Source organism: Ctenocephalides felis, unplaced genomic scaffold, assembly GCF_003426905.1.
Source record: "Ctenocephalides felis isolate EL2017-DRISC unplaced genomic scaffold, ASM342690v1 CF-g0.4_SCAFFOLD_03088, whole genome shotgun sequence".
Taxonomy (NCBI): Eukaryota; Metazoa; Arthropoda; class Insecta; order Siphonaptera; family Pulicidae; genus Ctenocephalides; species Ctenocephalides felis.
Window position 1 is genome coordinate 1 of NW_020539242.1, and position 8620 is coordinate 8620.

Genomic DNA, 8620 nt, shown 5'->3' on the forward strand with positions numbered 1-8620 from the left:
GAAATATACATGAAACTCTTTTACTTTAAAAACATATTTATTTTATCAAGGGTTGTCCTAACTTTTTTCAAAATTCTGTAATCTATTTTGTCTTAAGTTTTTTGTTCATAATGTGGATTTAAAAATGCACTGAACTCCAAATTTTTACCCTTCTTCTACAAATCTCTATTTCATTATAGCCCATTTTAGTAATCGAATGATTTTTTACCACGATTTTAGTCACTTTTACCACGTGTTTTGTTTACTGGATTTTCATTGATATTTTGCTTACCTTATAAAAAAGCAATAAATTTACTTAGAATTTTTTTTCAAGAAGGGTTGTTCGCCCCTCCTATTTCTCATTTTACAAATATTTCCCGATGTACACAAACAATACATAGTTGATAAATGGTTTGCATAAAGGGCAATTTTTGCAAAGAAATAAAGATTAAATATAAAACTCTGAAGATTCAACAGTTTTTGATAGGGAACTATAAGTTTCATACAAATCAACGGCAAAGCTGTAAAATGTTCCACTATCTCAATATTTTTTCAATCTCAGTCACTTTGGTAAGCATGCGACATAACAATATAATTTAAAAATAAATTATCGGATTTCGATAAAAAAAAATTGGAAAGAGGACGGTATAATAGATCAAAATCTTGAAACATTAAATGTGCCAATTCAATTTAAATAGAATCAGTTTCAGATTGATTTGGCTCTGCAAAGACAAATATGAACCACATTTGCTATCAATAGCTAATTTTCGTACCTAACATTTTATACCAGAAATATTTTTTTTGACAAAACAACGTTTGCCGGGTCAGCTAGTATATTTATATATAGTTTACATTAGCTCAGTAAGTAAAATGTAGGACTATAGAACACGAGAAGACTGGTAAAGAAATTTTAAGAATAAAAGTCAGTAAGGTCGGGAAAAGGTAGAAACTATTTTGCTTTTGCAAATAGTTTTCTCACACTTTTGATTTGGTTGGAGAAAAACATGTGTTGTTTCAAATATAACATAAATATAAAAACACAAAAATTATAAATATTTATAATAATATAGTATTTTATCTAAATATGAAATAAAGAATTTATGCTTCATCTCATAATAAATGTAGATTGACGCAGTTGTGTCAATAAAATAACCATGATACCATGTCATGGAGAGTTTAACGTGCGGGAAAACTTATTATATAGATTGAATATGAATTTTATTTGTTTTCGTATGTTTGCATATAAATTCATGACAAAGCGACGCAATAAGTAATAATATAATATGACTCAAACCCTTTCTTGAAAAAATAAGAATATATAGAGTATAATTATCACGTCTTACGAAAGCGAACTAGTAATTCTATAATTCAACTATAATTTATTGTTATCATCAGAAGCTTCCTTATTTTATTCAAGTAAAATCATGTATATATCTACGTCTTTACGTATCTAAAAATGTAAGAAAAGGATAAATTTCCTTTTACAAGGCATCAACATACTCGATTTCATTTCGAAAGCCCCTCACAGACATCCGCCGACTACGATTCCCACCTATTCAAATGGCAAAATTGTAAATTTAAAGATTCCCGACTTCTGATAATAATAATTCTACGCAAATCTTTACTGAATTCCTGACACTTTTCTCATCACGTGCGGATTTGCGGCAATTCTATTTGATCAAATCTTTTCCAATATCAAGCTTCTTAGTTTTATGGGAAAATGAAGCTGTATTTGTAAAATTACAAAATTATGCAGACGATTGAATCAGGGATCGATCAATATCATTTTTATTCAGTCTACTAAAGGTCTAAAGATTTTAGATACATGACAAGTTCTATAAATTTTTTGCTATTGCCGATATTGAAATTCGATTCTCGAAGCTTCATCAGCTTTTCTACGTATGTTCAATAGTCGAAATGTCATTTTTTTTTAGAAAAAAGATATTTCAATCACTGGGAGTTCGATAGAGAAAATCAAAAAATTAATTGATATCGGGCAGGCGAAACTCTAAAAAAGGAAACTGTGGATGTAGATAGAAAAAAATCGAATGGGCTAATCACGATTTATTTTTCGAAATGTCAATCATTATATCAAACTGAAAGGAATTGCTATATTGCGTTTAATTTTTTAAATTAATCAATGAAATTGGAATAGTTTGCAATTATTTTTAACTGTTAACTATAAAAAATCTATTTTACTCTTCACAATTCCTAGTTGATATCTATCAAATATGTTTTTTTAAAATCACGTTAAATTTATTTGCCTTATGTTTTGTCTTAAAACTAATAATTGCTAAAATTGATTAGAAATTTGCTAAAAAAATAATTGAAAGCCATGGAGTATTTTTTTTATATTTAATAAAAATCAAATTAATTACAAAACGTTTTAGCCGATCATAAAGAAAACTTTCAAACAGTTTTCGAGTTTCAAAATCGGTACGTATCTTTTTTAAAAATTGTTAGAACTTTTTTTATTTTAATTATATATTTAAAGAAAAGGAATTGTTTTTGGTTATTTTTGACAAATACGGTTATAATTAATAATTTCAGGAAAAATTATTAGCATAAACGAATGCTAATCATTCTGTAAGTTGAAATTTCAGAATACTATTTTTGTTCTATGAAATTTCTATTAACATTCATATGACAATGCTTTTTCAAATCAAACACATTTTTACTTCACTATGCAAAGCAATTTGTAAATACCATTTTGTCAAAATCTTAAGGAGCAAAACTTAAATAATGCTCTCTACAGATTCAATGTCAATGTTTCACTATTTATAACACTAGCCAGTTAAGCTAAATAAATAAGTTAAAGCTAAAAAAATAATATTATCAGATATTTTCCAACCGACATGTACATATTATTCAAATACATAATCGACAATTGTCACAAATATCATAAATTGCTTCAAAATATACTCATTTTTATTTTCATAACGTTGATTAATTTGAAACCGAAAATTACACACGAGGTGAAAACTATAAACGAAATGAAACCAATGTGTATAAATTTATTTTTATTCATAACATCCATAATGCATTCATCTGGCAAAAACAAATTACGTATAGAATATTTGTTTTGTTTTACTGCAAATATTGACATATTTATTTAGATGCATTATTGAATTTCACTACTGATTTTATGTTTTTTGATTATAATTATTCATATGTGATGGCTTTGCGACCTACATCAATTAAAGAGGCTCTCAAACGATGGGAAGAGAAACATCCAGATATACCAATTGGAGAAGCTTTGGATGTGCATTACAATTTCAGGTTCAATAATTAATAAATTAATATCTCTTTATGAATTTATTTTACTTAATTCAATTTGTAAATTTGAATTAATTGAAATTATTACGTTACTATACGAACTCAAAATATAAGCATTTTTAATATCTTACTTTCTAATAATATCTTTTAGAGTATATCATTTTATTTTATCAGGTATTTATTTCATCTATATAGTTAATAATTTTTTATTAGATTCATTGTTATATACTGTTCTATAAGTATATTTTATATTTCTTAGCTATAATTTATATTTGTCAAAAAATCATGATAGAAACGAGAAACAATCATCAAGAATGAGATCATTCTTGGTATTCTCAATTCAGGGAATTTTGTATAAATATCATATAAATTATAAGATTAATATTTAATGTGTAATACATGATAATTATAACATTGTATATTAATTTACAATAGTGGCCTCCTATAGAGAAGATGGATAACTCCTTGAACGTCTTGGTAAAATGCGAGAAGCTGAGTTTATCTACTAACATGATTGATAAAATTGCTGGCATAAGTTCGTTGAAGAACCTGAAGATTCTATCTCTAGCAAGGTGAAACACAAAACAATTCTTTTGAAAATATTTCAAATAGTAACTTAATGGTAACTGTTATTATTTACAAAAAAATGCTCGATTATTTTCAAGAAGAATAAAACAACAATTCATGTTATCATAGATACATATACGTTTTTAGAGTCTGTGTATATTCTAATACAACTTAGCAAAGCCAGTAAATATTAGCATTATCTTATCCTATCTAAATATCAAATATCTACATACAGAATATACAACTTGCATTTGAACCAAAAACTGATATTTTTTTAAGTGTTATTTTATTTAGAAACATTTTTCAATTAAAGTTTTGATTGTAACTGTATAGAGTTGATTGATTTGATCAAGTGCAAATTAAATTGTGATAATGATGTTTGTGTATTATAATAATTAAAATTTTAATTTATCATAATACATTATTAAACAAAAGCTTTTGTCAATTTGAAATCATTTCACATACTATTTAATATTTATAACATTGATTTGAGATTAAATATTACTTTAGAAACTATATTAAAAATTTGACTGGCTTGGAAGGTGTGGCTGATACTTTGGAAGAATTATGGTTAAGCTACAATTTGATTGAAAAACTCAAAGGAATAGGTGTTCTTAAGCGACTTAAAGTTCTTTATATCAGCAACAACCTAATTAAAGATTGGTCAGAATTCAACAAACTGCAAGAAGTTCCCACTTTACAAGTAAAAATGGAACATTATAATAAATAGTATGATAATAACTAATCTTTCAAAAAATGGTAAACACATTTGATTGGTTGACAGAATCGTCCAAACTATAGGAATTTAGACTCTACATAGTAGAGTATTTTGCTAAATTACTTAAACAATTGACAAAAATATAAAAATAGTTATTAAATTCCAATACATCAATTGATTAGATTTCTTATCACAACTTAAAAAATATGTCTATTATTTTTCAAAGTTTTGAGGAGTCGATCAGATTTTTTCTAATTTGTTTGTTAAATTTACTTTGACTCAATACATCAAATTTTATTTATTGCAGATCAATTTTTGTTCTGCACTTTACTTTTTTTATATTACTAAAAATTATTTTGTAGGAATTATTAATGATAGGCAACCCATTGGTAGACTCCATGGATGAAGAAACTTGGCGAAGAGAGGCTGTTAAAAGATTAGGTAATTTGAAGAATCTTGATGGTCAAACTATTTTGAGATCCGAAGATGAGTGATTTACAGAATTTAAAAACTTGATTTGAGCTAACTAAATAATAATAACTGGGAAGTAGAATTAAATAGAACATTTATTTATTATGAAACTATTGATTAGTTCAATAAAATATTGGAAATTTAATTAATAGAGTTCATATTATTTATATTCCAGTATTCTTCAAATGTGATTAATAAACTAGAAGACTTTTTTATAAGAAGTATCCTATATAAATGCAAATTAATATAAATAATAAGTATTAAATTATTTATTATTATTTATTTATTTAATTATCATTTATTAAATTAATTCATTTAATACTTATTATTTGTTATCGTTTATTCAAATGGCAAAAATTATTTGAAGACAAATTTTGGCATAAATATTATATTTGAAATAAAAGATCAGTTTTGTAAAATCAGTAAAATAGTAAAAGTACTATATGACTTAAAACCTGAATGAAAGTGATATGCAGGGTTCCTATTATTTGTAAATTATTTGGTTAATAAAATTTCCGCATGAACTTTGGAATACGCAAAGTTAGCAAAAAAATTAATATTAGGAAATTCCATCAAAAAAATATTTTTTTATCAGAACTATTTATTTGATACTTCACAAATTTAAAAACAATACATTTCAGATATCAAATATGATAATACAAGCTAGACGAAAACAAATTAGATAAAATAAAATTATTTTAGTTATTTTTACAATTTTTTATGACCATCTAAGAAGATACGTTTAATAATTAGAAATTTATTCTTCATGAATTCAAAAATGCTGTAGCGTCTCGTGGAAACATAATTTCTAATAAAATCATAAAACAGTAATTACTCAAAGTGTATGCTTTTTTCTCGTGTACTGAAACATCTTTGAAGGTACTCACTCATGTTTCTCTGAGTCGATATTAAATTTTAATTTAAAAGTTATCTTTGATCTCGTTTCTATGTTTAGCGCTGTTACAATTTTATAATTATATTGCAAAACGTTAATGAATGAATATGCAAAATTAAACTGCTGAACGCGACGCTAAGAAATTTCAAATGAGCTATTTTTACTAATACGTGATATAATTTTTAGCTCTTTACATAATAGCTAATGACAATATTTAATCATTCACTTACTAGCTGTTTTAAATATATATATATACTAGCACAATAATTGTTTTTGTCATTTCAATTCCTGTATGCTATAAAAATATAATAAGCACATTTTGTATTATTATTTGACGAATTATTTTTTATATTGTGTATATATAAACTGTGTATATTATTGTTTGAAAAATTTTATAATTATTGCAATTTTATCATATAATTATAGAGCTTCATAATTTTTATTTTTATACGATCGAATATTTATAAAAACAATGTTACTGATATTAAAATTTACATATAATAAATAATAAATATGATAAGGCATTTTTGTAGGAATCTCAAACACTAATTACTAATTTAATATAGCTATAAATTATACATTAGGTTGTCAAATATCTCCCTTCCGCTTTTTTGCTAAAATAAAAAAGGCGGAAGGGAGATATTAGAATAAAATTTATTAGAAACTTTAATTACTTAATTTGAAATTAATTTTTGTGAATATTGATAGAATGGTTATTGATCAATATTATAAATAATTTTAATACTGGTAAATATTCATTAGATATTAATCAACAGTTGCTAAATTAACAGTTCCTTGAGATTGTCATTTTGGTAATTTAATCCTACATGTATAACAAATGACCAATTTGTTGTTATTTCGAATTAATTCTAAGAAATACTTTCTGTTTTTATTGATTAATTAAATATTTGTGAAGAATAAATTTAAGATTAATAAAACCTATAAACTAAAACACATGTTTTTTTGTAATGAATCATAATAGATGAGTCATAAATTTATGCTGATGAAATCAATAATAAAGAATATTTTTATTTAAAGAAAATAATTGAACAAAACAAATTCCGCAAGTATCATATAGTTGTGTAAACCTTTTCGATTCGGATTCCGCCGTCCCGGCGGCAAAATATATGTAGGTTGTCAGTATGAAAATAATAATGTATGACTTTAGTTATCCCACATTTTATGGATTCAATACATACATAATTATGGTAGAAAAAATTCTGAGTTAACATCCCGCGTGTCATGTCAATTGAAATCAAGCAACAAAATTCATTTGTACATAAAATCAAAATTATGTTTCTATGTGAAAATATTCCTTTCGCGCATAAAATTAAAATAAAGCTACAATTAAAAAGTGGAAACCCATTGGGTTGCTTTCTAATAGATGCCTGTAAATAATAGTATGGCACATGGCATCGTGACTTAAGGCAAGTTGCTGCAACTTCCCGTACCAAATTTTTTTTTTTTTTTTTAAAATCATCAACATCTTTGAAAAAATTCACTTTGAAAAAATAAGATTTTTGAGAAACTATAAATTTTTGACAAAAATTTACTTCTTTAGAAAAAAAACTGTTTGAAAAAAAAACAGTTTTTGTTTTTAATTTGAATTAATTTTGAAAATTTTGAACTTTTTTTCAAAGCAATCGTACTGCTTTAACTGCATAAAGACGAAATATAAAGGCGCGTGGCCGTCTAACTGATAAACATTGGTACGGTACCCATAGGAATGTAAACAAAATTTATACTTAGTGTTAAAGTCTCTATAAAATATCTGAAAATTTGATGTGCATTTGTCTAATGATCATTTTTGACCGCCAAATGGCATTTTTTTTAATTTTTTTATTAGATCTCTAAAACTGCTAGACCTGCCTTTATGAAAATTTGATCAGTTCTTCATCTTGTTAATACAAGTACAATGGTTTTTGAATTATTCAAATCGGACGCTCCGTTCTCTTAAAATCTGAGTTACCGTTTTTGGCACTTTTTACCCCATATCTTCGGAACGGCCAGACTTGCCTTTGGCTAAAAAGAATCAACAGGTCTCCTTATCAATGCAAATCGAATGTTTTTTGAATTATTCAAATCGCTTGATCCGTGTCCCCGAAATAGTCGACAAAAATTTGCATCCGCACACATACACACGCGCACACACACATACATCCATTTTTTCTAAGGTATGCCAAAATGTTCAGAAGGTTTTAAAACGTAAAGATATATATAAATTTTCATTTTCGATTTTTTTGCGATTGCTATAACTTGCCCTACGGGAAGTTAAAAAACTGAAGCTCTTTCTCCTTCATAATGAGACTTAAAATTTTGTAAATACTTATTATTGATCAATTAAAAATGATTATCCTGTAGCATATGCATACACATGACTGTAAAATATTGTAGAGAGTAGTATCTGAATAAATATGCTTTCATGAATTAAAAACCAATAGGCTCTACTTATTAAAAATACAAGCCTGATTATTTTTGCACTATCAAAATCGGTTTATGCGTTCTTACCAAATCGCGACAAGTTTGCAAAATACATATAAAGTTATAACATATACATAATTGGAATATATATACGTATATAGAAAAAGACCCACAAAACTGGATACAAATAGTGAAACGCAACAAATAAAATTTTTTTGTCAATTTGTATTTGGATGGCGAGAAGTGGTGATTAGTTTTTGGCGAAGGCAAGTTGATCCATTTCGGGGATATGG

General features: G+C 25.9%; 1 pseudogene; it reads left to right on the forward strand.

Moving 5' to 3' along the window:
* The first annotated feature begins 3154 nt into the window (after positions 1–3154).
* Positions 3155–5034, forward strand: LOC113381826 (annotated as a pseudogene).
* Positions 5035–8620: the final 3586 nt, after the last annotated feature.